The sequence below is a fragment of the Crinia signifera genome, chromosome 3 (assembly GCF_055691185.1).
Source record: "Crinia signifera chromosome 3, ASM5569118v1, whole genome shotgun sequence".
NCBI classification, from domain to species: Eukaryota; Metazoa; Chordata; class Amphibia; order Anura; family Myobatrachidae; genus Crinia; species Crinia signifera.
The window spans coordinates 235,497,057-235,523,055 of NC_139219.1; the positions used below are offsets into that span (position 1 = coordinate 235,497,057).

At 47.7% G+C, this 25,999-nt stretch overlaps 1 protein-coding gene and 1 pseudogene across 9 annotated transcripts in view; one reads left to right on the forward strand and one right to left on the reverse strand.

Annotated features, from left to right (window-relative positions):
* Positions 1–25,999, reverse strand: part of LOC146064321 (uncharacterized) — a 626,027-nt gene that overhangs the window by 553,287 nt on the left and 46,741 nt on the right. The gene's annotated exons all lie outside the window — the stretch shown is intronic.
* LOC146066044 (U2 spliceosomal RNA) lies at positions 10,606–10,712 on the forward strand (annotated as a pseudogene).

The window sequence follows — 25,999 nt, forward strand, 5'->3', positions numbered from 1 at the left end:
CCCAAATTAGGACATGCCTCAACGATGGCCGGTCTGAAAAGGGGCTTGAGCTAAGGGGTGGTTGGATGGGTCTTCAGATGATTGGTGAGTGGCCAAGCGCTGGGACCCCTGTTTTTATCATTTTCAGGGGAGTGCCCAGTGCTCCCTTAGTGTCTGGACAGCCCCCAGCTCCCTTCACTACCTTCCTGCACTGAAGAGATGCTGTGTGCCTTCAACCACCCTGGTGAAGCTAAGAACTTTTCAGGCAAGCTCTCTCAGTTACATAACCCTCAACCACTTCCCAGAGTTCGCCTACCTTATCCTCTTTCTCCTCCCCTAGGGTGAAGGAGAAGAAGGAGGGTAAGGTAGGTGAGGGTAAGGTAGGTCCCGATCCTCCAAGCAACCTTTTGGTTGCTTGGAGGATCGGGACCTGCAAACCCTCTGGAAATCCGCATGGAGGTCCTATTTTGTCAGGTGATGCTGTACCTCAAACTTATATAGCTGTAAGGCCAAAAAAAAAGGGTTACACAAGCATTCACCGCTTTGTTTGTGTGCATCCATTGTAAGGACGCATGGTCTCCAACCAATAGGAACTCTCGTCTCTTCAAATAATATTTTAAGGGCTCCACTGCCCTCTTAATTGCCAAGCACTCTTGCTCTACATTTGAGTATTTGCACTCTCTGGACAGTAATTTAAGCCTAAGGTAGAGGATAGGCTTCTCCTCTCCATCTACCTCTTGATAAAGGACTGCCCCTAATACTGTCCCAAAGGCATCCATCTGCTACACAAACGGTGTTTTGAAGTCACTAGCTTGAAAAACAGGCAAATCTCTTTTTGAATCTTGCCAAGCATTTTCTACTGGCCTAGACCATAATATTTTGTCTGGAGATATTTTGCTACCCCCATAGCAATGGTACATTTCTCATGGTTGACAGTAAACCTTTATGCCCATAGAAACCTTAACAACTACTGTACCTCGGTATGCAATATATAGTCCAGATCAGAGTTCAGAAGTAAACTATTTGTGTAACCCAGTGGTTCCAAACAAAATCAGTGCTTGTGGCTTCACATTAGTGTTCATTCTAGCTCCCGCCATATTTGAAAACCCATGCAGTTCCTCTTCCCTGCCTGAGGTGTCGCTGTCTGCTGTAGCGCTTCTAGCACAGTATGGTCTGTACATCAGCACTGTGGACAAACAGAAGTGAATCCTGTCCCTCGCCACATAACTGACCCTAAAGATGAAATATACACACAATTTACTTAATATTTTTCTGAATTTCACAATAAGAAAATTTTGGCCTAGGGGTTTCAGGGAAAGATATTTGATAATCTAGAACAGGGGTAGCCAACTCCAGTCCTCGAGAGCTACCAACAGTTCATGTTTTCCAGGTCACCTTGCAGGTACACAGGTGCACTTATTACGGACTAACACATTTTAAATGATCCACAGGTGGAGCGTATTACTTCACTTGAGGAGACATGGGAAACGTGAACTGTTGGTAGCTCTCGAGGACTGGAGTTGGCTACCCCTGTTCTAGAACATCCTCATCCAAAAAAGTTTGGGAACCACTGGCATAACTTATGATTTTACTTCTGTACTGTTTAGATATACAGGCTTTTATCAAAACCACTGACCCAGAATGACCTGCTATCCAGCATTGTAAAATTAACATAGGGTTAGAATAATTAAACAGAGTCGATCTAGACATTTAAAGCGGCACTAACATTAAGTGCAAAGCTAGACTACAGTAGTTTTGCTTTAATATAAGTACCACTTTAAAATTCAAAGTCAAACATGCGGACAAGTCTCCACTTTAAAAAAGGAGCTCTTAGAATTTAAAATGATTATAGCTGGTTTACAAAGTAAAAAACCTGCCATGCCTTCCTGTCATATTCCCTTGTATATGCAGGATTCCACATGTCAAGTACCATGATGAGTGAATTGTGCAGATTCATAAATGGCTCCAGTAAATATATTCTGCTAGGTTTAGATGATTACCTCATTTTAGTATACCAAGAGTGAATGACATTGCTGCTCCTGACCATTAAATGCATTTCATATTTGTACAGTATAACTACTGCCAGTGCAATGCAGGCTGGGTAAGGTAAAATATTTTGTATGATTAAACACTTTCATCTCACAGGCATGACACACACATCCAGAATTATTGCTGAATAACAAATAACTGATATCATATTTCATTTATTATCTTTTAAGTTTGTTAAGTGGCTGACAAAGACTCCAACCTTCATGTAATGTTAGGACATCATATGTATATTTTACATAATTTTATGCACACTAAAAGCTAAATGGCTGCAATGCAGAATTCATTTGTTTGTTAATTTTACTATTCCTATTAAATCTTGTTTATGGCTATTTTTTTTTAAATATCTTTTTATCTTTTTCTGTATAGGCCAGAGGGGGGAGTATGATACATGGATACATGGATTATTTTTGATATTCACGGGTGTATAAATATTACATGAAAATACTGATCATCAGAGGTGGCTGCACCATGTGTTGCAAGGGGGTGGGGGGGAATCGGCAGTCATAACACACTTGAAAAAAATAACCACTTTTTTTTGCACTACTCTTGTAAATTTGATCAAAAAGCAAACTGGGAAAATAAAGCTTGAAAAAGAGAGTAGCCCTTCCTAGACCCCCTAATTAGTGACAAGTTTTTTTTAGCAGAATCAGAATCATGAAATACCAGAAGAAGTGATTGTGAAGGTAATGTGCTAAGCCATAAGGTCAGTAGTATATATATAGCAATCCCCGTCCTGGGATCAGGCACAGGGGAAGGAAGACGGCACTCGCGGATTTTTGTAATTATATTTTATAAATTTATGGTGACATCAGATACAGCATACCGACGTTTCAAGGCTTGTCAGCCTTTTCTTCAGGATGCGCTGTAAAGTGCATATAGTGCTAGTGCACTAGCACTATATGCACTTTACAGCGCATCCTGAAGAAAAGGCTGACAAGCCTTGAAACGTCGGTATGCTGTATCTGATGTCACCATAAATTTATAAAATATAATTACAAAAATCCGCGAGTGCCGTCTTCCTTCCCCTGTGCCTGATCCCAGGACAGGGATTGCACCCTGTATCAAACGATATTAAGGGCACCGCGGTAAGTGACTACATCGTCCGGAGTGCCGAACAACACAAAAGATTATATATATATATATATATATATATATATATATATATATATATATGTATATATATATATATACACATATATACACACACACAGAAGTACCAAAACACTCGCCATTCCTAGGAATGGGGTGCAAACAGCACCCACATCCCAGGGTGGGGTGCGGTGGCCTGTGACCACACACTCTAGTAAATGCAGCCCAGCACTCACTACAAAAAACTAACTCACCTTAACATTCAAATAATCAATTAAATAAATAATGGGGTTTTAGTTCATGAATTGATCAATGCATTTAAGCTTGCAGCCCATCGCCAAGGGACCCCATTTCACTGCAAGTCCTACACTAACAACTGGTTTTCTTAGGAACCTGGCACCTGCTTACACATCATAGCTAAAATGGACATGTGTTTTATATATATATAGGCAATTAATTAACCAAGCTTTTATGTGTTCATTAGGGTAGTCCTTCTTTAGGGTGTGAATTCCATTTGGTACATATTCCACAAAAGAGATAAATAATCATAATGGGAAGTACAGTTTAATCAAAACACGAAACTTGAATCACATAAGAAAATCAAAGATATACAGTTGTGCATAAGTTTACATACCCTAGCAGAATTTGTAAATTTTCTGGCCATTTGTCAGAGAATATGAATGATAACTCACAAACTTTTCTTTTACTCATGGTTAGTGGTTGGGTGTAGCCATTTATTGTCAAAACATTTTATCAGAAAATACTGGAGGAAAATTTGCAGAATCAGCCTGGAAGCTGCACATGGGACGTACTTGGACGTTCCAACATGACGATGATCCAAAACACAAGGCCAAGTCGACCTGTCTTTGTCTACAGCAGAATAAAGTGAAGGTTTTGGAATGGCCATCTCAGTCTCCTGACCTCAATATCTTGAGCCACTCTGGGGAGATCTCAAACGTGCAGTTCATGCAAGACAGCCCAAGAATTTATAGGAACTGGAGGCTTTTTGCCAAGAAGAATGGGCAGCTTTATCATCTGAGAAAATAAAGAGCCTCATCCACAACTACCACAAAAGACTTCAAGCTGTCATTGATGTTAAGGGGGGCAATACACGGTCATAAGAACTGGGGAATGTAAACTTTTGATCAGAGTCATTTTGGTAGTTTCTGTTGTCATTATGATTTAAAAAGAGTAAACGCAGTTGTTTGACAATAAATGGCTTCACTCAACTACTAACCATAAGTGAAAGAAAAGTTTGTGAGTTATCAATCATATTCTCTGACAAATGGCCAGAAAATCAAATTCTGCTAGTGTATGTAAACTTATGAGCACAACTGTATACACAGAAATGATCTAAATAAAAGTGATCCACAAAGTGAGGGTTAAAGTGCAGTAGTCAGATAGGTACTATTACTGGAGGTGGTTGAACTGAATAACAACAGTTCAAATGGGCTCTGAAACATATGTCCCCGCAGGGGCAGATCCAGGATAAAATGACAGAGGGGGCACCATGATAAAAAAGGGTTTGGGTGGGGGAGGGGCGGTGTTAGTGGTGCCAGTGTACATGCTAAGAGAGCGTCAGGAGAGGGCGGGAATGGAATTAAAAATAGGCCCTGGCATTTAAAGTATGCAGGCCCACCATGGCGACAAAAGTGATGGATGTAGTTGTGCGCGCGCCAAAGGCGCGCTCCGGAAAAGGGTGTGTGGTCACTCAACAGGGGGCGTGTCAACACCATATACAACTTCTACACATTATGCAACAAAATACTAGACCCCATTATACTTGCCCCTTATACGATACCAAATGGAATGAGCCAAAATTGACATAATGCCACATGGATTGAGCCAAAATTCAAATAATGCCACATGGATTGTGTCAAAATTCACATAATGCCACACAGATTGAGCCAAAATTCACATAATGCCAAATGGATTGTGTCAAAATTCACATAATGCCACACGGATTGAGCCAAATGCATAAAATGCCATACGGATTGAGCCAAAATTCACATAATGCCACATGGATTGAGCCAAAATTCACATAATGCCACACGGATGGAGCCAAAATTCACATAATGACACACGGATTGAGACAAAATTCACATAATGCCACACTGATTGAGCCAGAAATCACATAATGCCACACAGATTAAGCCAAAATTCACAATACACTTCATAATCATAAACAGGGACATTGTCCACCAAAGGTGCGCATTAAACATTTACACCATAATGTCCATTATGTGTTATGCCAAACGCCATAATGCCTATTAAAAATTATGCTACATAAGTGCTGCTTCTCTACATGCTCATTGCCAAGGGTTCCATGCTCATTGCCAGAGGTTCCATGACCGTTGCCATGTGGGATATAATGCTCATTGCCAAGGGGGAATACATGCTCGTGGTAAATGGGGGACAGCCGCCGCCAGGCAGAAGTGATAGCCACTGACAGTGGCAGAGCCTGGCTGTATTCAGAGCACTGCAGGTCCCGGCTATTTGAAATAATACCCCTTTCACACCAGAAAATACATTCCCAGGTTGGCCCCTTTTACACCAGCCTAGTCCCTGCATTTTCTGGTGTGAGGGGTAGAGAAAACCACCCCTCCCCCCTTTAACCAGTTATCTAATTTAACCGGCTATATCTTCGGAACCAACTGACCCATTTACATGAGACAAGCATTATATTGAAGAACTTTTGAGTGGGCTTTGAATGATTTTGGTCCAGTGAAACTGTAACATTTGGTTCCAGAGTAATCTGCCCTCAAAAACATGAACAGCCATGAAATTACATTTCAAAAATAAAAAAATCGGTTTACACGCAATATCTCTGGAAGCGATTGACCGATTTGGACCAGCTCGATATCATATTGAAGGCCCAGCGATTTGGAATTGAATGAATTCAACCACAAGCTTCTCTGATGCCAGGGCGGGAACTGGCAGCCGTCGGAACCGGGTGGGGGTCGGAATTGACGGGTCCCATATTATCCTATGGGGAAAAAACGTTACAGGTTTGCCAGGCGATATCTCCGGTTCCCGGGGGGCTAGAGACCCGGGACAGGGAAGGCACGTGCCCGGGTGCCCCCCCCGAATCCGCCACTGTGTCCCCGGGTAAAATACTGCTCATGAGTCCCTGTAGATGCTGTTTCCTCATCCTCCTCTGGAATAGACATCGCACCATCTCTTGCACGCTCCAATATACGATCGAAGCATTTCCTCCCTTAAAGCTGGGGACTTTTTCAAGGTCCCCAGCTTTGGACCTTGAAAAAGTCCCCAGCTTTAGGGGAGGAAATTACTTCATTAATACTTATATTGTGATATAACCATCTGCGCTTAAGCACTTAAGGCACATAAACACTATTATCAAACACAAATTATCTTTACAATCTGGCTGGTTGAAATGAAAATCTGTAAATTTTTAGGAGCAAATGACATTTAACCATTTGCTCCTAAACATGAAAAAAACAGTAAAAATGGTCATTCAGACAAATTGTTAAGTCCGCTCTCTCAGGGCAGCACCCAATTATTTGGCAGACAGTGGCAGCACCCAATGTTATGGCAGACAGTGGCAGCACCCAATTATAAGGCAGGCAATGGCAGCACCCAATTATAAGGCAGGCAATGGCAGCACCCAATTATAAGGCAGGCAATGGCAGCACCCAATTATAAGGCAGGCAATGGCAGCACCCAATGTTATGGTAGACAGTGGCAGCACCCAATTTTATGGCAGAAATGCAGCACCCAAATTTTATGGCAGACAGGCAGCAACCAGTTATATGGCAGACCGGCCCCCCAGGTCTGATAGAGTAGAGCAGACGTGGCACCCTGGAGTAAGACACAACAAGGACACACTCTCCTTTGCTGGAGTGAAGATAGCGCCATTCGCAAGAATCCGACAGCGGGATGAAGTTTTGCCATATTCTGGGATCCGAGTCTGGCGGGAAAACCCGAGCTGGACTAAGATCCCAGCTCGGATCAGGAAGTTAGAAGGGTTTGGATCTCGGAGATCTGAACCCGCTCATCAATAAAGAAAAGGCACATCATGGCCATCACTGAGAAATTAATAGGCTGCTTAGTATAAAAAAGAAGACTTCTGTGTAGAATGCAAAAGACCATTCTCGAAATAATCAAAGTACTGTTTAAAGGAAATTAGAAATTCAAATCATTGGTTAGGTTCTAAAATATTTTATTTTAAAACAAGAATTTTAACTTAACTTAGTGTCAGGATTCTTGGTTTTGAGGACCCAGTTGTGAATAAGTGACTTAGAAACTTTTTATACAGATCCCGGAGAAGCAGAAACTTACTCTGGATGACGTCTTTGAATGAGAACACTAAAGATGGTCTCTGAAGAAGACAAGAAGAATGCAGATGCCAAAAGGATTCAGGGTACTGGTATAGAGTTTGCAGATAACAGGTACAGGAATAGAAACTGGATTAGCAGGTGCGAGTAGCAAGAGCTGTTAACAGGTACTGGGTTTGCAGGTACAGGTGCTGGTAATGGGTACTGGATTTGCAGGTGCAGGAACCAGGTGCTGGTAATGGGTACTGGGTTTGCAGGTGCAGGTAACCAGTGCTGTAACGGATACTGGGTTTGCAGGTACAGGTGCTGGTACTGGGTACTGGATCTGCAGTTTCAGGTAACGGAGATGCACAAGTACTGGTAATGAGTAGTGCTCGAGTGGTGGAAGCAGATGGTGCACAAGTCCCGGAAGCAGGTGAAGCACAAGCGCCGGAAGCAGGTGGTGCACAGGCAATGAGGACTAGTGGTGCACAGGTGCTGGAAACCGGTGGTGCTCTGGTGCTGGTACCAGGTGGAGCACTGGTGATGGAAGCTGGTGGTGCACAGGTACAAGAAGCAAGTGGTGCACAGGAGCTGGAACTGGTGGTGCTCCGGTGCTAGCAGCAGGAGGAGCACAGTTGATGGAAGCTGGCGGTGCACAGGTGCCGGGAGCAAATGGTGCACAGGTGCTGGTGGTGTTCAGGTGCTGGTGGTGCTCAGGTGCTGGTTGCAGGTGGTGCACAGGTACCAGAAGCAAGCGGTGCACAGGAGCTGGAACTGGTGGTGCTCAGATGCTGGCAGTAGGAGTAGCACAGGTGATGGAAGCTGGTGGTGCACAGGTGCCAGGAGCAAATGGTGCACAGGTGCTGATGGTGCACAGGTACCAGAAGCAAGTGGTGCACAGGAGCTGGAACTGGTGGTGCTCAGGTGCTGGCAGTAGGAGGAGCACAGGTGATGGATGCTGGTGGTGCACAGGTGCCAGGAGCAAATGGTGCACAGGTACTGGTGGTGCTCAGGTGCTGGTAGCAGGTGGAGCACAGGTGCCGGAAGTAGGTGGTGCACCGGTGCCGGAAGCAAGTGGTGCACCGGTGCCGGAAGCAAGTGGTGCACAGGTACCGGAAGCAAGGGGTGCACAGGTGCCGGAAGCAAGGGGTGCACAGGTGCCGGAAGCAAGGGGTGCACAGGTGCCGGAAGCAAGGGGTGCACAGGTGCCGGAAGCTGGCGGTGCACAGGTGCCAGGGAGCACAGGTGCATGTTCGAATGCAGCACAGGTGCAGATGAAGCACAGGTGCAGGTGCAGATGAAGCACAGGTGCAGATGAAGCACAGGTGCAGATGAAGCACAGGTGCTGGAAGCATGGGGTGCACAGGTGCAGGTAACTTGGTGAGTCACAGGTGCAGCAGGAGGAAACAAACACTGGAGGTCTCAGTGAAGTTAATGACTGGAAGTGCCCAGGTGAAGCGACTGGAATCAGGTAAACGTGAAACCACCATATCCTATATGCCTGGAAAACATACTTGCCTACCTGACCCTCTCCATGAGGGAGAAAATGCTCTGTTCCTGGACTTCCCTGGTAATGTATGATTGCCATCACCAGTGATGAGCTATGTAGGTAAATGATAATAAAGGTGATTCACCACTGGTGATGGCAATCATACATTACCAGGGAATTCCAGGAACAGAGCATTTTCTCCCTCAAGGAGAGGGTCAGGTAGGCGGGATCCGGACTATTTGTCTACAGCAAAAAGATAGACAGCCATTAGGTCGACACCATTAGTTCGACATGCAAAAAGGTTGACATGCAAAAAGGTCGACATGCAAAAAGGTTGACGTGGGTTTTTTCACTGTTTTTTGACCTGACGTGCTTACAGGCGCTATTTCATGCCCTACCATCCACTAGGGTGAGGTGTGAGAATAAAATAGTGTGCCGAGTGCAGCGAGGCACCGTGCCCGAAGCATTGCGAGCGATGCGAGGGACTGCGGTTCACTTCAAACTGTGTCCATGTCGACTGTGTCAACATTTGGGTAAAAGAAAAACTGTGAAAAAAACCCCATGTAGACCTTTTGACTGTCGACCTAGACATTGTCGACCTAATGGTAGTGTCGACCTTTTCGCATGTCGACCCTTTTGCGTCTCGACCTTTTTGCTTGTTGAACTAATGGTGTCGACCTAATGGCTGTCTATCTTTCTGCTGTAGATCCCTTATCCCGCTTCCCAGGTAGGCAAGTATGCTGGAAACTGCACGTACATTAGAAATAGCAGTTGCTGGAGTAAACTGTTGGTATGAGGGCAGGATATTTATCCCCCTGCCTAGTATTGATTGATTGACAGGAAGGAAGGTAATCAGCAGTTAGAGGCATTGATTCAGGAGCTTCAGTCAGAACTAGACAGTTGAACAAACAGCAACCCAGCCACTGAAGGGTTACAGCTTAATTTTAGCTACAGACTGAATTCTACTCAGGTGCATAATCAGTGAAGGGATGAGCCCAGCCTCTCACACCATGATTGACAGCATGAGAGCAGACTGCAATGATTGTGTGAAGGCTGCTGACCAGAGCAACAAAACAAGCAGGTTTGTGAAACTAAAGGTGCGTACACATGTACAGATTTTTCTGTCTGTTCTGGTGGGAACAAAATCCTGGAAATATATGGGAGCAAATGACAATCAAAAAATTGTTCCTAAACGCTTGAAAACAGATAGTGATCAGTCAGACAAATTGTTTAAATAATTCTGATATAACAAATTTATCAAAGCATGTATTTTTTTCTGTTTTCCTGCATTTGGGTGGAAATTTTTGATTGTCATATGCTTCCATACATTTCCAGGTTTTTGTTCCCACCAGATAGATCAAACAGAAAATCTGTATGTGTGTACGCACCTTAAGTCTGGAAGAGTATTAGTGGATTCAAACATAGGAAGAATTAACATTGTAATGGTAATGAGAAATGTCATTTCCAAGATAGAGTTTCCCGTTACGATAATATTATTCTGTAGCTTAACTGTCTGAAACAGCATTACTGTTTTTGTGTAATACCAGAAGTGACCAACTGGGGGAATTTTATAGAGCTGCAAAACTCATTCATTCAATCATTCATTCATAAAACCAATTCCTCCCTGATAATAAATAAAGACAGCATCATCCACAAATTGTAAACCAGAAGCAGTGGTTATAGCCTAGAATGGTTACTGCTAGTGCCAAATACTGTAAGATCGCTTCTCGGCCTTTTGGCTAAGATCAAGTGTAGTATCTGTTCTTATCAGTTTATTCTGAGAGGCAGCTCTGCTCCTTGTTTCTTGGACCGACAACGGTCCTTCTCAGGGCTACCGCTGCTGGCCGAGAGAGCGAAAGAGCGAAGACGTCGAGACTGCGAGGAGAAGACATCGCTGAAGAGGGAGAAGCCGGCGAAGAAGACTGAGGGTCAGACTTGTCTGCTCTGCCCTCCGAAGCGACTGCCGACCCCTCCGCCTCTCGACGCCGAGGAAGAAGCTCCGCCCCCGACTGCGAGGAGAAGAGGATTTCGCCTGAGGAGGGAGACAACGCACCCTAGCCACCTGGGAGAGGCAGACTTGTTTGCTCTGCCCTCTCGAAGCCTTGCAGCACTCCCGAGCTGCCTAGGAGGGTCAGACTTTTCTGCTCTGCCCTCTGAAGCCTCCACCGCTCCGGAGCCGCCGCTGAGGGTCAGACTTTCTGCTCTGCCCTCCGAAGCTCTGCAACGCTCCCCAGCCTCCGTGGAGGGTTAGACTTGCTTTGCTCTGCCCTCTGAAGCCGTGCATCGCTCTCTAGCCACCTTGGAGGGTTAGACTTGTGTTGCTCTGCCCTCTGAAGAGATCTCCTCCTTCCCCTCCTGCCGGGGTCCCGGAAAAGACCCTTTTGCCCCGAGAAGCCGGAAGGATGGCCACAGCCTCCGCTCCAGCCCCCCTCGCCGGGAAGAAGGGCAAGTCCCCGGCCGAAACCCCAGCAAATGTGGCCGGCCCCAGCTCCTGCCCCCCTTCAGGGACACCACCAGCGGTGCCCGCCAGGGATGGCTCCAAGGCTACCCCAGCCCTGGAACCCTGGATGAGGCAAACCGTGGTGATGAAGCTGAAGGAGGTGGACGGACAGGTGCCGGACCTTTCGCTGGTGCAATTCGGCAAGATGATGGTCCTGGACCAAGGATTCTCGGCCCCCGAAGTACTCAGCACCCAGACCTTCATCAAGGGGATCTTTTATGTCACCTTCGCCACCATTGCCATCTGCAAGAGGTATTGGGAGGCGGTGAAAGCGGCGAAGCCTGATTCCCCTCTCTCTCGCTTTGTGGGCAACTGCCCTATTCAAAGGGAGGAGAGGCGGTTGACGGTTTCAATGCGAAGTCCACATGTGCCTGCCAAAGACATCGTCACATTCCTGAACAGATCCTGCACGGTCATCAGGGACCCCACAAGGGTCCTGCTGAGCAACGGGCTCTGGGACGTAAAGTGGTCGGTGGTGGTCAGGCTCCACAAGGACACTTCGTGCCCAGACGGAGTCAAGCACCTCAAACAGTGCTTCTCCCTGGGGGGAACCGCTGGACTCATCTACTACGCGGATCAACCACGCACCTGTCGAAAGTGCAGTGGGAAAGACCACGTGGGAAGAGAGTGCAAGGTCTCGGCATGCAAGTTCTGTCACGTGGCCGGCCACGAGACAAAGGACTGCCCCACGAAGCTCGTCTGCAACCTGTGCGGCAAAGGAGACCACCTCTACAAGGCATGCCCTGACAGAGCGAGGTCCTACGCCGCAGCAGTGAAGGGAGTTACCCCCATGGTGCCTCCCCAGCCGGTACAGAAGCAGCCAAAGCCGAAGCAGCAGAGACAAGGTGGTAAGAAACCCCCCTCTGCCCCTGTCATCCCCACCCCTCCTCCCCTACCTCCCTCTGTGACAGCACCCCCCTCCACTGCTGCTCACCCCCCCCCTCACCCTCCCGACCTCTTGCCCAACCCACCCCTCTTCCCTCCACCCCTCTCCTCTCCGAGGAGGAGTTTCCACCCCTTGCCTCTGCAGGTCCGACCACGCTGAGACAGAAGAGGAAGGTGTTAGAGAGCCCCGCTGCCGACCCGGAATCTTCCAAAAAGGCAGCAGTTGAGTTGGTGGAACCACCCCAGCCCGCCCCCACCCTCGAGGAGGAGATGGCGGCCTTGGTGGAATGTTATGACGAGTTGGGGACAACTGAATTAGTCTGCGACAGCGACATCGACCAGCTGCTTGGCATTACGGAACCAACCCATGAAGGAGATCCAGCTGCAGAGCCGGACGCTGCGCCCCCCGATGGGAGTGGTAACGTAAACGTATCGTAACCTAACCTGCCCTTTCTCTTAACAGATGGTAGCTTTTAATATTCTTACCATTAATGTGAGGAGCATTAAGGATAAGGCTAGGAGACAGTCTGTTTTTACTTTCCTTGACTTTCAGAAATGTGATGTATACATGTTGCAGGAATGCTCTCTCCCTTTCTCCAGGTCCTACAAGCACCTGGCCCGGCAGTGGTCCCATGGCCCGTCCTACTGGTCCGGTGGAGGTGAGTGTAAGTCTGCAGGGGTAGCTATTCTGATCAGGGGGAGCCTCTTTACGCTAGATTCTGTTCAGGAGCTTGTCTGCGGCAGACTCATTGTCGTAGACGGCTCCTGGGCAGGGGAGCCTATCAGGCTTATCTGCGTGTACGCTTCACCTATCAAGAATGAGCGTTTGGAACTATTCCAGACCCTGCGGACCCAGCTCGCCACCACCAGGGCTGTAGTGATGGCTGGAGACTTCAACTGCCCGATCGAAAGGGATGGAAGAAGCACCTGCAACTCTGCGAAGCTGGACATCACGTCCAATCTGCTCCGGGAAATGGTGGCTGAAGCGTCACTGCGGGACGCTGTGGGCTCCATGGGGGCCGGCTCCGTGAATTTCACGTGGAGCCGCCCCGATGGCTCTGTGCGTTCCCGCATTGACTTTGTGTTCACCTCCCGGGCAGTGCAGCAGGTTAGGCATTCTATGGTTCCCTGCTTCTTCTCTGACCACAGGGCCATTCTCTTCCAAGGAATTCTGGGCCATGGTTTTCCATCTGGCCCAGGCTCCTGGAAGTTGAACTGTGCCCTGCTGGAAGGGGAGGAGGTATTGGCTGAGCTTAAGGATGCCTACATCACATGGAAAAATGACAAATGTTATTTTGACTGTATGTCTGACTGGTGGGAATATGCCAAATCTAACATCCGCAGTTTCTTTCAGGTCAAGGGGCGTATCCAGGCATGCGACCGTAAGAGGAACCTCAGAAATCTGCAGCGTGAGCTCCAGTCCCTGGTGGACCTCCAGCGGTGCGGCTGGGACGTGAAGGACGACCTGGATGAGACCAAAAAGAGCCTGAAAAGACACTTTGAGGAGGAGTCTAGACGTATCGTCTTCCGTTCCAAGGTGGAGAATCTGGAGAAGGGTGAGACGTGTTCTTCTTTCTTTTTCAGGAAACTCCACTCTGGCCACACGCCCCTGACCGAGCTGCGAGATGAGAATGGCATTCCCAGACAGGGGAAGGAGGGCGTGATGAAGGTCGTCCGCGACTACTACAGCGACCTCTACTCCCCTAAGACGACTGACAACGACATGGCCGACAAGTTCCTGTCAGGTATCACTAACCCTATTGATCCTGCAGGCAGATCGGCGCTGGACGCTCCCCTGACGCTGGAGGAGGTATTCTCTGCCACCAAATCCTTTAGGCAAGGCAGGACTCCAGGTAACGATGGTCTCCCAGCTGAGCTCTATGTAGTGCTGTGGGATCTAATCGGCCCGGACCTGCTCGAGCTGTATGAGGAGATGGTGGTGGAGGGAAAAATGCCTCCTTCGCTGAGGGAAGGGATGATCACGATCTTGTATAAGCGGAAGGGGGAGAGATGTGAGCTGAAAAATTGGAGGCCCATCTCTCTTCTGAACGTGGACTACAAGATCCTCGCCAAGGTACTGGCCAATAGGCTGAAGGCTGTCATCGGACAGATTGTTCATCCGGATCAGACCTGTGGTATACCTGGCCGCAGGATCGCAGACAGCCTTGCCCTCCTCAGGGACACGGTCCATTACGTGAAAGATCGTAATGTGCGCACGGCCCTGATCAGTCTTGATCAGGAAAAGGCCTTTGACCGTGTCTCTCATGAGCTGATGGGTAAGGTGCTGCGAAAATTTGGTCTTGGTGAATTGTTTTGTTCGTATGTTAACCTTATGTAGCTTGATATCCACAGCACGGTGTTGGTGAACGGCTGGAAGACTGACCCCTTTCCGGTCCTCTCTGGGGTCAGACAAGGCTGCCCTCTTTCACCTCTTCTTTTTGTTTGTGTTATAGAGCTCCTGGCCCTATCCATCAGACAGAATCCAGAGATCAGAGGGATCACCGCACCAGGTCCAGACCGCCCAGTGGCCAAGTGCTCGCTGTACATGGACGACGTCACTGTCTTCTGCGCGGATCATCGCTCGGTGGCAGCACTCGTCCAGACCTGTGAGGACTTCGGCCGTGCTTCGGGGGCAAAAGTCAACTGCGGGAAGTCAGAGGCCATGCTCTTCGGAAAGTGGCACCTGTCGTCCTCGGCTCCTTTCCCATTTACCGTTAAACCAGACCTCATCAAAATTCTGGGTGTCTGGTTCGGTGATGATGGAGCCGCCCGGAAGTGCTGGGATGAGAAACTTGCAACAGTGAGACAGAAAATTGGACTGTGGAGCCTCAGAGACCTTTCCATCGAGGGGAAAGGTCTTGTGCTGCGGAACGAGATCCTTCCCGTCCTGCAGTACACAGCCCAGGCCTGGCCGCCGCCAACTGCGGTCTGCAAGGCCATTACCCGGGCCACTTTCCACTTCATCTGGGGCTCCAAAATGGACAGAGTGAAGCGGAGCATTATGTACAAGGATCCCCTCAAAGGTGGCAAAGGCATTCCAGACATTCCAACTATGCTGAGAGCCTTCTTTGTATGTACTTGCATCCGCAGAACTTTGATTGACAATTGTGCCGGCTCTGCGGGGAACTCCATGTCCCGCTTCTTCCTCCTACCATTGTGGAGGACCCTTAAATGGGACAAGTGGGACAGCTCCATCCCTTACAACTGGACCACTCCGTGGTTTTACCTGGACGTGTCCAAGTTTGTGAGGGAACACCAACTGGAGGGATTGAAACCCGACTTGTGGAAGCCAAAAACTGTCCACAAGCTCATCAGAGCCAAAGACACTATGGAATCGATCCCAGGGCTCCCGGCGGCAACTGTTAAGTTTGTCTGGGAGTACGTGGCATCCAAGAGACTGAGTAATAGACATAAAGACTTGTCATGGATGGCCATCCAGGGGGGTTTGCCTCACCGGTCATTCATGCACTCCCGAAACTTGTGTAGGTACAGACATTGCCCCTGGTGCCTCGTTCGCGAGGAAACATCTATGCACCTCTTCTGGGACTGCACCTATGCACAGTTGCTGCTGGATGCCCTAGAGACTGAGTTTAAGGACTGTGTGCCCAGGAGCCACCTATCGTACCATTCGGTGCTTTACGGACTGTTCCCCGGCACACACACTGTTGGGGCGACCCAGGAAGCCTGGCGCCTTATAAACTGTTTTAAGGACGCTGTGTGGTTTGCCAGGAATCGCCTCATTTTGAGGAGGGAGAGGATGTCCGTGCAGGACTGCCGCAGGCTGATCCACAGCCTGCTCAGAGACTACTCCATCCGGGATAGCCCTGAGGAAGAAGAGGATTAACCCCCCCTTCTTCTGGCCCTTTCCCCATTGAACTGAGTGATAAGAACTGTGACGTGGCCCCACTCCCCCATTTCACGATGTCTGTTGTTTTATTGATGTCCTGTCTATTTATTGCCCTCCCCTTATATGTGTCTGTCTGGTCAATAAAGCTTCGGGCAACGTGACTCCCCCTCCCTCATCCCCCTCCCCTCCACCCATAGTCTTATCCATAGTCAATGATCGTTTAAGGTTAGAATGCATAGTGCATAGCATGTCTTATGGTATTTGATTTCTTATACTGTATTTCATGAAATGTACTATACAGTTTTGCATGTGTGCTGTGTTTTGGCTGTGCTGCGACACAGTATATATGTCTGAATGTTACCGTCTGTTTTTTGCTTTCTTTATGTACAATAAAGATTTGCCTTTTCAATCAAAAAAAGTATTTGGTGCCCATCATAGGTGCCGATTCTGTGGGTGCTCAAGGGCCCGAGCACCCATGGAAATTGATGAGCACCCACGCGCCCGAGTCCCGCTGCTGGGCCGCCATATTAACTTGCTAATTTGCGGCTGCAGCACCCACATTGCCGGACACCTGGGAAACAGTATGCAGGGAGAGTGCATTCTGTCCGCAGAGTAATACGTGGACGTGGGACGGGCCAGCCTGTGCGTGGCCTGTGCGCGCATTGTGGGGGCATTTATGTACCTGCACTGTGGGGGCATTTATGTACCTGCACTGTGGGGGCATTTATGTACCTGCACTGTGGGGGCATTTATGTACCTGCACTGTGGGGGCATTTATGTACCTGCACTGTGGGGGCATTTATGTACCTGCACTGTGGGGGCATTTATGTACCTGCACTGTGGGGGCATTTATGTACCTGCACTGTGGGGGCATTTATGTACCTGCACTGTGGGGGCATTTATGTATTTGGAACTCTGTTGCCGTAATTTGAATATTGGAGACAACTGTGCTCCGTAATATAAATTGGTATTATTTTGTTGCCATGCTTCTTCCCCATAAAGCCACTCCCCTATATTTTTGGCTTGAGCACCCACCAGCTAAAACATAAATCGGCACCTATGGTGCCCATGTGTGTTAATCAGCATTGCATCAGGTTTAGCTGCTCCTGCTATATTCTTGTTCCTGAAGTAGTGCACTGGGAATCCTCTTCAATAACATAATGCAAGGGGAAATTAATTTATTCTTTTTTCTTTTTAAAGATAGTGTTAAGCTGTGTACACACGGGGGCGATAGGGGCTGAAATCACTGGAAATATGGTCGCTGGCGACCATATTGCCAGTGATGGGAGTGTGCCCCGGCGATAAATCGACAGGTGCGCGCTCCCGTTTTCAGCCCCTTTCTAATCGCTGGTCACTGATGAAAAGGAGAAACTGAGCAATATATCTCCCCCGTGTGAACGGGGCTTAATTGCAACTTTTCATTCTAGATATCTGTTCCTTAATGTAATACAACTGAAAGGATCTAGACTTTGACTCTGAAGTTATGTTTAGCATTCGGCATTTAAAATACTCTGAATAAGTGTTAAATCGCAAAAAAATACATTAAACATTCTTTTAAAAAAACCTAAGTTACATGATGCTGTAACAGCACTTCAGCCGAGCGTATACAAAAGCCAGCACAAATCATGTCCCATGTATCCCTCCTCTTTATAATCTTATCTTCTCCTCAACGTGAATAGGACAGCTTAAGTATAGATCACATATAGGGCTTGATTAAGACCTGGTCAATGGGCTATGACTGTTCGGATCCCAGAAAATCGGGTAAACACAGGTTTGTCTACTCTCCCGGAATGGCCGGGAGAGTCCAGAAAATCGGTTCCCCCTTCTGCCCCCCCCCCCCCCCCCCCCCCCCCCGGAAAGGTGGGCAAACCTCCCGGTTTCTGGGGGACCTGCGTCACCCCCCTGATCGCGGCTCCCCCACCCTGACGCACCGTTTAAATAACCTGGTCTGCTTATCGATGAGGAGGCGGGGGCTAAACTGTCATAATTGTAGCCCCGCCCCCTCCACGGAGATTGTCAAAATGGGTAATTTCCCATCATGGGGGCGTGGCTTAATGACGCCACATTCAAGCCCGCCCCCCGAACGCCTGCTGAAAGTCTCATCTAGCCATCGCTGGCTGTGATCACACGGACAGCTAGTGCATGCGCACTGCAGGCCATGCACATGTGCAGTCATTCAATAATCGTTTGGGCTGCAAATTGGTTATATTTCCGTTATTTGTATTATTTTATACATCCCAATTGTCCTGATTTTAGCAGGACAGCCTGCCTTTTGGGCACTGTCCTGCTTCTTATCTACAGACCACTGTCCTGCAGTCAGGAAACAGATTTCTGTGTAAAGAGAACATCAGCTTATCAAAGTGTACAGAGACAATGTCATGTCACAGTTTTGCAAAACCACCCTCAAGTGTAAAATCATGCAACTTGGACCTGTCTATGTTCCTGTATTATTATTACCCTCTCACCATACACTCTCCTGGTTGGAATGGCTTCTGAAATCATGACATGCAATCCAAAACCCAAAATTTGGATTGTAAAACCAAGTTCTGAACTTGAGGGAAGACTCAGGATTCAGCGCACTTGGATCCTCGAAAGTTCCCCTACAGTATGTGCAGGTTTTGTAAAAAAAATTACAAGCTCATCCCTAGTTAAAATAGCAACAGTCTCAAATTAATCCATATTAGAAACAAAGTTATTTGATAGTCTCAAGTGTAATAAACAACAGTGGCTCAAACCTGATTTGGGTAGGGGGCTGCTACTACCTATGCCCAGAGAGGAGGAGAGGAGAGAGCCAGGTCCTGGCAGCTTGACAACTGATCATGCAGACACCGGGTCAGGCACATGTCTACAAGCAGCACAGTGGCGTAACTATATATTTTGCGCCCCCCCACCAAAATTTTTCGGCGCCCCCCCATACTCTTACCTGACGGTCACTGTCCCGTCCAGTCTCCCTCAGTCACCGCTGCGCTGCTGCCCGGCCGCATCTGCGTCACTGTCCCGTCACTCGCTCCCGGCGCCGGCTCCTGCTGATAATGAAAAGGGACTCTTAGAAAATGGCTGCCAAAACTGTCTGCAATATGGGGGCAGCCATTTTCTAAGTGTCACTTTTCATTATCAGCAGGAGCCGGCGCCGGGAGCGAGTGACGGGACAGTGACCGCAGATGCGGCCGGGCAGCAGCGCAGCGGGTAACTATAGCACCGCAGCCCCCCAGGCGCCCATAGTTACTCTGCGCCTCCTCGCCATGGCGGGGGCTGCGGAGGCTTAGTTACGCCCCTGAAGCAGCAGCTCAACTGTGCATGTGAAAACCACAGACCCTGTGGACTGCATTGGCTGAAGCCCATAGAAGCTGGGTTGGACTGCATGTAAGCCAGGGAGTGGCTTTCCACAGAAAGTACACTGTCTGCTAATTGCAACCAATGCTGGCAATACCTTTCCCTGTTTTTGTAGTAGAGTCTGGCTGTGGCCTGTGGTACTACTGTATGTATTGGCAGTGTAAAAGGTGCGTACACACAGGCAAAAAAAATCACTGGCAATATGGTCAATGAGCCGTAGGTGTGTGCCAGTGGTGAAGCACCAATGGCACGCACCTATGTGAATGAGGCAGGCAGCATGGGTCCGGGCCATGTGAAGCAGGGGGCTGTGGGTGCAGTGTTGTGGCTGGGCAGGCACTGTGGACAGCGGCATCAGAATTTTTTTTTCAAATTCAAAAGATAGCCCTGCTGCTGATTAGCTAAGAGTGCTCTGGCCACTGATTGGCTGAGAGAGACAGTACGCTCAGCCAAATCAAAGGCCGGCCTATGTTTCGATTTTCTGGTACTCTTTACTTAGAAGGGCGCCCATCTCGGCCATCTCGGGCATTGAATGCACTAAAAAATCAGGTGCGATGCGACAGACGAGATGCCCGAGATTTCCCATAGGGAACAATGTTAAATGTCTCAATTGACCCGATTTTCCTGTTCAATGCCTCAATTGACCCAATTTTTCCATAGGAAACAATGTTAAATGGGCCACAGAGGCCAAATAGGCACCCTGAAGTGAATAATGGCCACCCGAATTGTTAACGCCACCCCACGATCAACGTCAACCCGAAGCGTGGCGAGCGTAGCGAGCCCGCGAGGGGCGGCGGTACGCGTCCTACGACCTTTTCATACCCCCACTATCCACGTCAGCGTGGAGTTGAGAATAGAAAGTGTGGCGAGCGCAGCGAGCCACCGAGCCCGAAGCGTGGCGAGCGCAGCGAGCCCCGCGAGGGGACGCGGATACCTTCACAGGTATCCGCGTCCCCTCGCGGGCTTCACAGCTGTCCACGTGCGCTCGCCACGCTTCGGGCTCGGTGGCTCGCTGCGCTCGCCACACTTTCTATTCTCGACTCCACGCCGACGTGGATAGTGGGGGTATGAAAAGGTCGTAGGACGCGTACCGCCGCCCCTCGCGGGCTCGCTGCGCTCGCCACGCATCGGGTTGACGTTGATCGTGGGGTGGCGTTAACAATTCGGGTGGCCATTATACACTTCAGGGTGCCTATTTGGCCTCTGTGGCCCATTTAACATTGTTTCCTATGGAAAAATCGGGTCAATTGAGGCATTGAACAGGAAAATTGGGTCAATTGAGACATTTAACATTGTTCCCTATGGGAAATCTCGGGCATCTCGTCGGTTGATCGCACCCGATTTTTTAGTGCATTCAATGCCCGAGATTTTTTACTAACGATGCCCACGATCAAAATCGTGGGCGCCCTTCTAAGTAAAGAGTACCGATTTTCTTTTTATTCTTACGCCGATGTTCGCAGTGTACACTTAGCGCTTCCCAAACACTGTGGACTGCCCGCACTGGCGCTGCACCCACAGTCCCCGGGCGCTTCATGCAGCCCGGACCATACTGTTCAGGGTTTTTTTTCTCCTGCCCCTACAACTCCCCAGGAAAAAAATGGCGCATTCTCTACACTTGACATTTGTCATGAAAAAATTGACTGCACACAGTTTCCTCCTGTAGTAAATGCTTGTATTTGTGGTGCACTGTTCATAAAAGATAAATAAATATTCACACTCACCATCCTGTAGACAGAATAGTGGAAGGACCTGCACTCCAGGTATAAAGATACAAAGTCATTTTATTCAGGCTTGATAGAAATGTACACACACTGCTCAACAGCCGTTTCAACTGCACACAGCAGTCTTCCTCAGGGGCTAAGACTGAATGGCAGTTCCAACATTTAAAAACCGCAACATTTAAAAAGGCAGAGCAAAATTGCTCCAAAATGTTTCAGTGTAGCAGAACACTGATTGGTTGCAGACAATCAGTGTCAGAGGGTAACTATATACCCCCCAGCATGATTAGGAAAATGTAAATCACTTAGTGTGCATTAATAAGAAGATATAACCTGGAACTGCAATTCAGAGTATGTGTAACACAGATTGTGCTGTAGAATTAACCTCTGTGGTAAAATGTCAAACAAATGTCATTGTAGCAAAAATGGACAGCACTGACCTCATCTGACAAATTCTGTATATACCACAATGTAACAGATGGTGTCAAGAAACAAATACATGCAATGCTGGAACGCAGGACTGCAAGAAGAGTTCAATGTTCCTGGTCTTTTCACGAAGGATGCATATGTGCTGCACCACATAAGTAGTAAGTGTGTGCAAATGACGGGGGAGGTGCGTTATTCACTCCCCATTGCCATATATGCACAAAAGTGAGTTGGCTGGTGCTGTAATGGGGCATGTTGAGTAGCATGGGTGGCGGTAATGTGTAGTGATCTATGCAGGGTGCCAGTAGGTGTGTTTATGATACCTGTCTGGCGTGGCATGTGACCGCATTTATAAAATGATGAATGATACACCTGTGGAATGTGCAGTGCACAGGACTATAAAACAGGGGACGCAGAATAATTGCAGGGGACTGCATGTATAGAACATAGATGGCTAGTGAGTTCATGGACTCCGGTCCGTAGTTGACACATGGTAATGTCAGCACTGAGTGGACACACGGTGGTGTTGTTATCAGCACATTGGCATGTGTCAGCCTGTACCAGGTAAAAAGCAGACAAAACTGCACACGGCGTTGCCAAAGAGATGTATGTCAGGCATGGTACACGCGGGATTGTCCTATGCCTATCAACATAAACAGTAAATCAACACACGGCGGTGTCTTTCATAATAAATGTATAATTCAAGAAGATGACACACAGCAGTGTCATGGGTATGCTCACTACAAATAAAGACTCAAGCCACAAATAAGTGCAACCTTGGTGCAACTTGCGCCCTTAAAGGATAGCCATCCTGTGGCTGCTTTGGAGGTACAGGGAAGTTCAGTCTTTACCAGGAGGTCCTAGAGATTAGGGCCCCTCTGGTAGGTAAATCTGGGTGGATTCTCAAGTTCAGCTGACAAGGTTGGGTCAGTAGAAAGCGAATGCCAATGCTGGTTGATCGTTTGTCTGATGTGGTTGGACGCTAGAGTGTAGGTGCTGCAGAAATTGAGTTTAGGATCCTCGGTCCCAGGCTTGGTCTTGATTCCTTTTAACAAATCAGTGCGGTTGAGGGCATCAAGCCTCTTGCAGGCTTCTTCAATGTCCCTCTTAGGGTCGCCTCTTTCGAGGTAGCGATCGCTCATGTCGGTAAGTGCCAACCTGAGGTCATCTGGAGCTGATATGATGCATGCGCCTGTAGAAGTTGCAAAAGTGGCAATCGCCTTTTCAGAGGTGCTGGATGGAAGCTAATCGCGTGGAGCAAGGTGTTTTTATCAAACATTTTGGAGTAAATTTGGGATTTAATTTCCCCATTGTGTATGGATACACAGACATCTAGGAAATTGATGTAGGTGCCACTGAAGATGCTACTGAATCATTCCCGGTCTGGATTTGAGGTGATCAACAAAATCTAGTAAGGTAGCTTCCCCACCACGCCACAAGAAGACTAAATTGTCAATATATCGAACATATGACGTACTGTATTTGCTATAGATGGTATTGCCAGTAATGAATTCTTCCTCATATACCACCATGAATAGATTAGCATAAGCAGAGGCCATGTTGCTGCGCATAGCGGTCCCCTGCTTCTGTAGGTAGAATTGATTTTCAAAAATGTTCATGATGAGTAATAAATATTCAATTGGTGTTCCAGTGTAGAGAGAATTGTTGACAAGTTTCTATCTGCATGGTCCCTCTGTGTGTGTCACCAGAAGAGTGTTACCACCCACTTCAGATGTAGCCCCGAATTCTAGTTAGAAAGTCCGTGTCAAAAATGAAACTTTTCAAATTTTTTCACCACCGGTCGGAGATGTAGATCCACACATATTGAGACAACAGTTGATAAATTGACCCCCCTGGCTAAATTGAGATCTGTATCGTCGAGTTTCAACCCTAGAGAACAAGGGATGCACACGAATATCTTTATAATCTTTTTTGACCACATTGTATTTCTGTTTCTTGAACTTCAAAGGTCAGTCCTATACTTATGCACATCACTGTAAAGTTTGGAAAGAAGATCTGAGCCTGGTGCCAGTAGGTCCTTAAACTGGTTCCTTTTTCCTAATCATGCTGGGGGTGTTTACTTACCCCCTGACACTAATTGGCTGCAACCAATCAGTGTTCTACTGTACTGTTTGAAACATTTTTGCCCAATTTTGCTCTTCCTTTTTAAATGTTAGCCCCTGAGGAAGACTGCTGTGTGCAGTTGAAATGGCTGTTGGGCCGTGTGCGCACACAAACATACATACATACATACATACATACATACATACACACACATTGTAGCAAGCCCGGCACTCTGTGTAAAATGAACGAATACTTGCTGCGGTGCCTTCCTTGGAACCCACAGGTCCAAGAGAGATAGCAGGCGGCACTCCAACAGACTTTCACCACATAGTAGCAGAAAACTTTTATTACGGTCCTGTAATACAAGTTTTCTGCTACTTTATGATGGAAGTCTGTTGGAGTGCCCCTGTTACCATATAGATATATAGATAGATATGGATCGCCGGCACTCAGTGCCATACAGAGTTAATGAGCCCTGTGTCCTTGGTAATGACCTGCTGCGCCAGGTCCAACAATATATAACCAGGAACCATGACACTGGTGACTTCCTCACAAAAAGACGACCAACAGCCGATTAACTTTGACGTTTCAGCCCTTTATTCTGGCTTTTCTCATTGTAAGCCGTTTTGAGAAAAGCCCAAATAAAGGGCTGAAACGTCAACGTTAATCTGCTAATTGTCGGTTTTTTGTGAGGAAGTCCCCAGTGCTGTGGTTCCTGGTTATATATACAACAACAGTGTAAGGACCGGAGGCTCCAATCCCGGGATTGAAATCTCGGGCAACAATGCCAAAAATCCCTGGATCCCGACAATCCCGATCCCGGGATTGGCATCCCTAGTCCCAGGGGGAAATTTATTAAGATGGGATTTCTATTGAAGATGGGATGTTGCCACAGTGCTTATATTTATGTCAGGGTACATACAAAGAGAAAGAAGAGTATATGTGGCTCTGAATAGTGCAATAGAATATTTAAAACACCATTGTAATGTGCACCAATGGTTAATAATTTTGCCTGCAGTTACACCTAGGGTTAATGCTCAGAACCAGTGTAACTTCCAAGTTCCTGCACTGTTATAAAAATAAAACAATGTCTTGCTAACTGCCTGTACAGTATTTCTAGCTCAGCCAATATTACATTAAGGGGGCTGGAGCGGACACTCAGGTCAGCTCAGCAGCACTGCAGTGGAGGATGGACAGATATTCCAGCTTTTCAGCATTAAAGTGGATGGACAAAAAGGTCAGCTCAGCCTAGAGTGGATAGATAATTTAACTATCAGAAATACCCTCAAGTATGGTGTTTATTTTAACTTTATTACAGCAATCATCTGACCACTGCCATTATCACATAACCAATATTTGCAAGTGGAGACCCATCACTTTAGATGGCAGGTCGGGCGCAATTAAACACATACTGGCAAATGGGCATAATTCAGTTTATGTTGTAGTTTTGAGAATAATCACATAACTACAACTCCCTGTGGTAGCATGCAGGAGTAGGAGGAGGGGGGGCTGTCCAGCACAGGGCAAGACTGCTCCACATGCTGAGTCCTTGGCCAAGCTGCAAACCCAGACAGCAGGCCCCACAAACTGTCCAGACATGCCTTTGTTGTCGTGACCTAGCCCTCACTTCCCTGTCTCTGCCCATCTACCGGACATTTTTCCTCAATGTACGACATAAGCAACAAATAGAGGGCACTGTGGAGCACTTGGCTTAACACACTGTACTTTCAATGCATAAAGTCTTTCAGCAATGGGAACACTGTATAACGATTAAACAGCTCAGTCCTGACTTGTACAGTAGGTGAATGTAAATACACAGTCTCTCCTTAATTCCACAGTAGGGCCTTAGATACAGTAACACTGTGGGAGTAATAGTACAACTTATTGGTAGGCAGCCAACACACTTCCAGGCTAAACACTATCTCTAGTTAGCACTCTGTCTGACATGCTGAGCCCAGGCAAAGTGTTCCCGGGGGACTGGCTGGGACTGGCGCTTGTGCAGTACCATCCTCTGTACTGCACATGCAGCCAGCTTCTATAGGCTGCTTTGGCAAAAGCCCATAGAAGGGAAATCACAGTCCCAGAGCCTGTATAATACAGATGACAGGCAAAGGGACTGGCATGTGTGCAGTACCGATGTAGGTACTGCGCATGTGCAGACCCCACATTTTATGGGCTGCCGCTCAGCAGCCCATAGAGGGGTGTTCCAGAGGGAGGGAACACCTCCCAATGGGACTGCCTCGGTGACTGGCAGGTCAAACTTCCAATAGAAAATCTCACAGACTGCATCTGGCTTCACTACAGTGGCGGATTTTACGTGGGGGTGGGGGGCTGCAGCCCTGC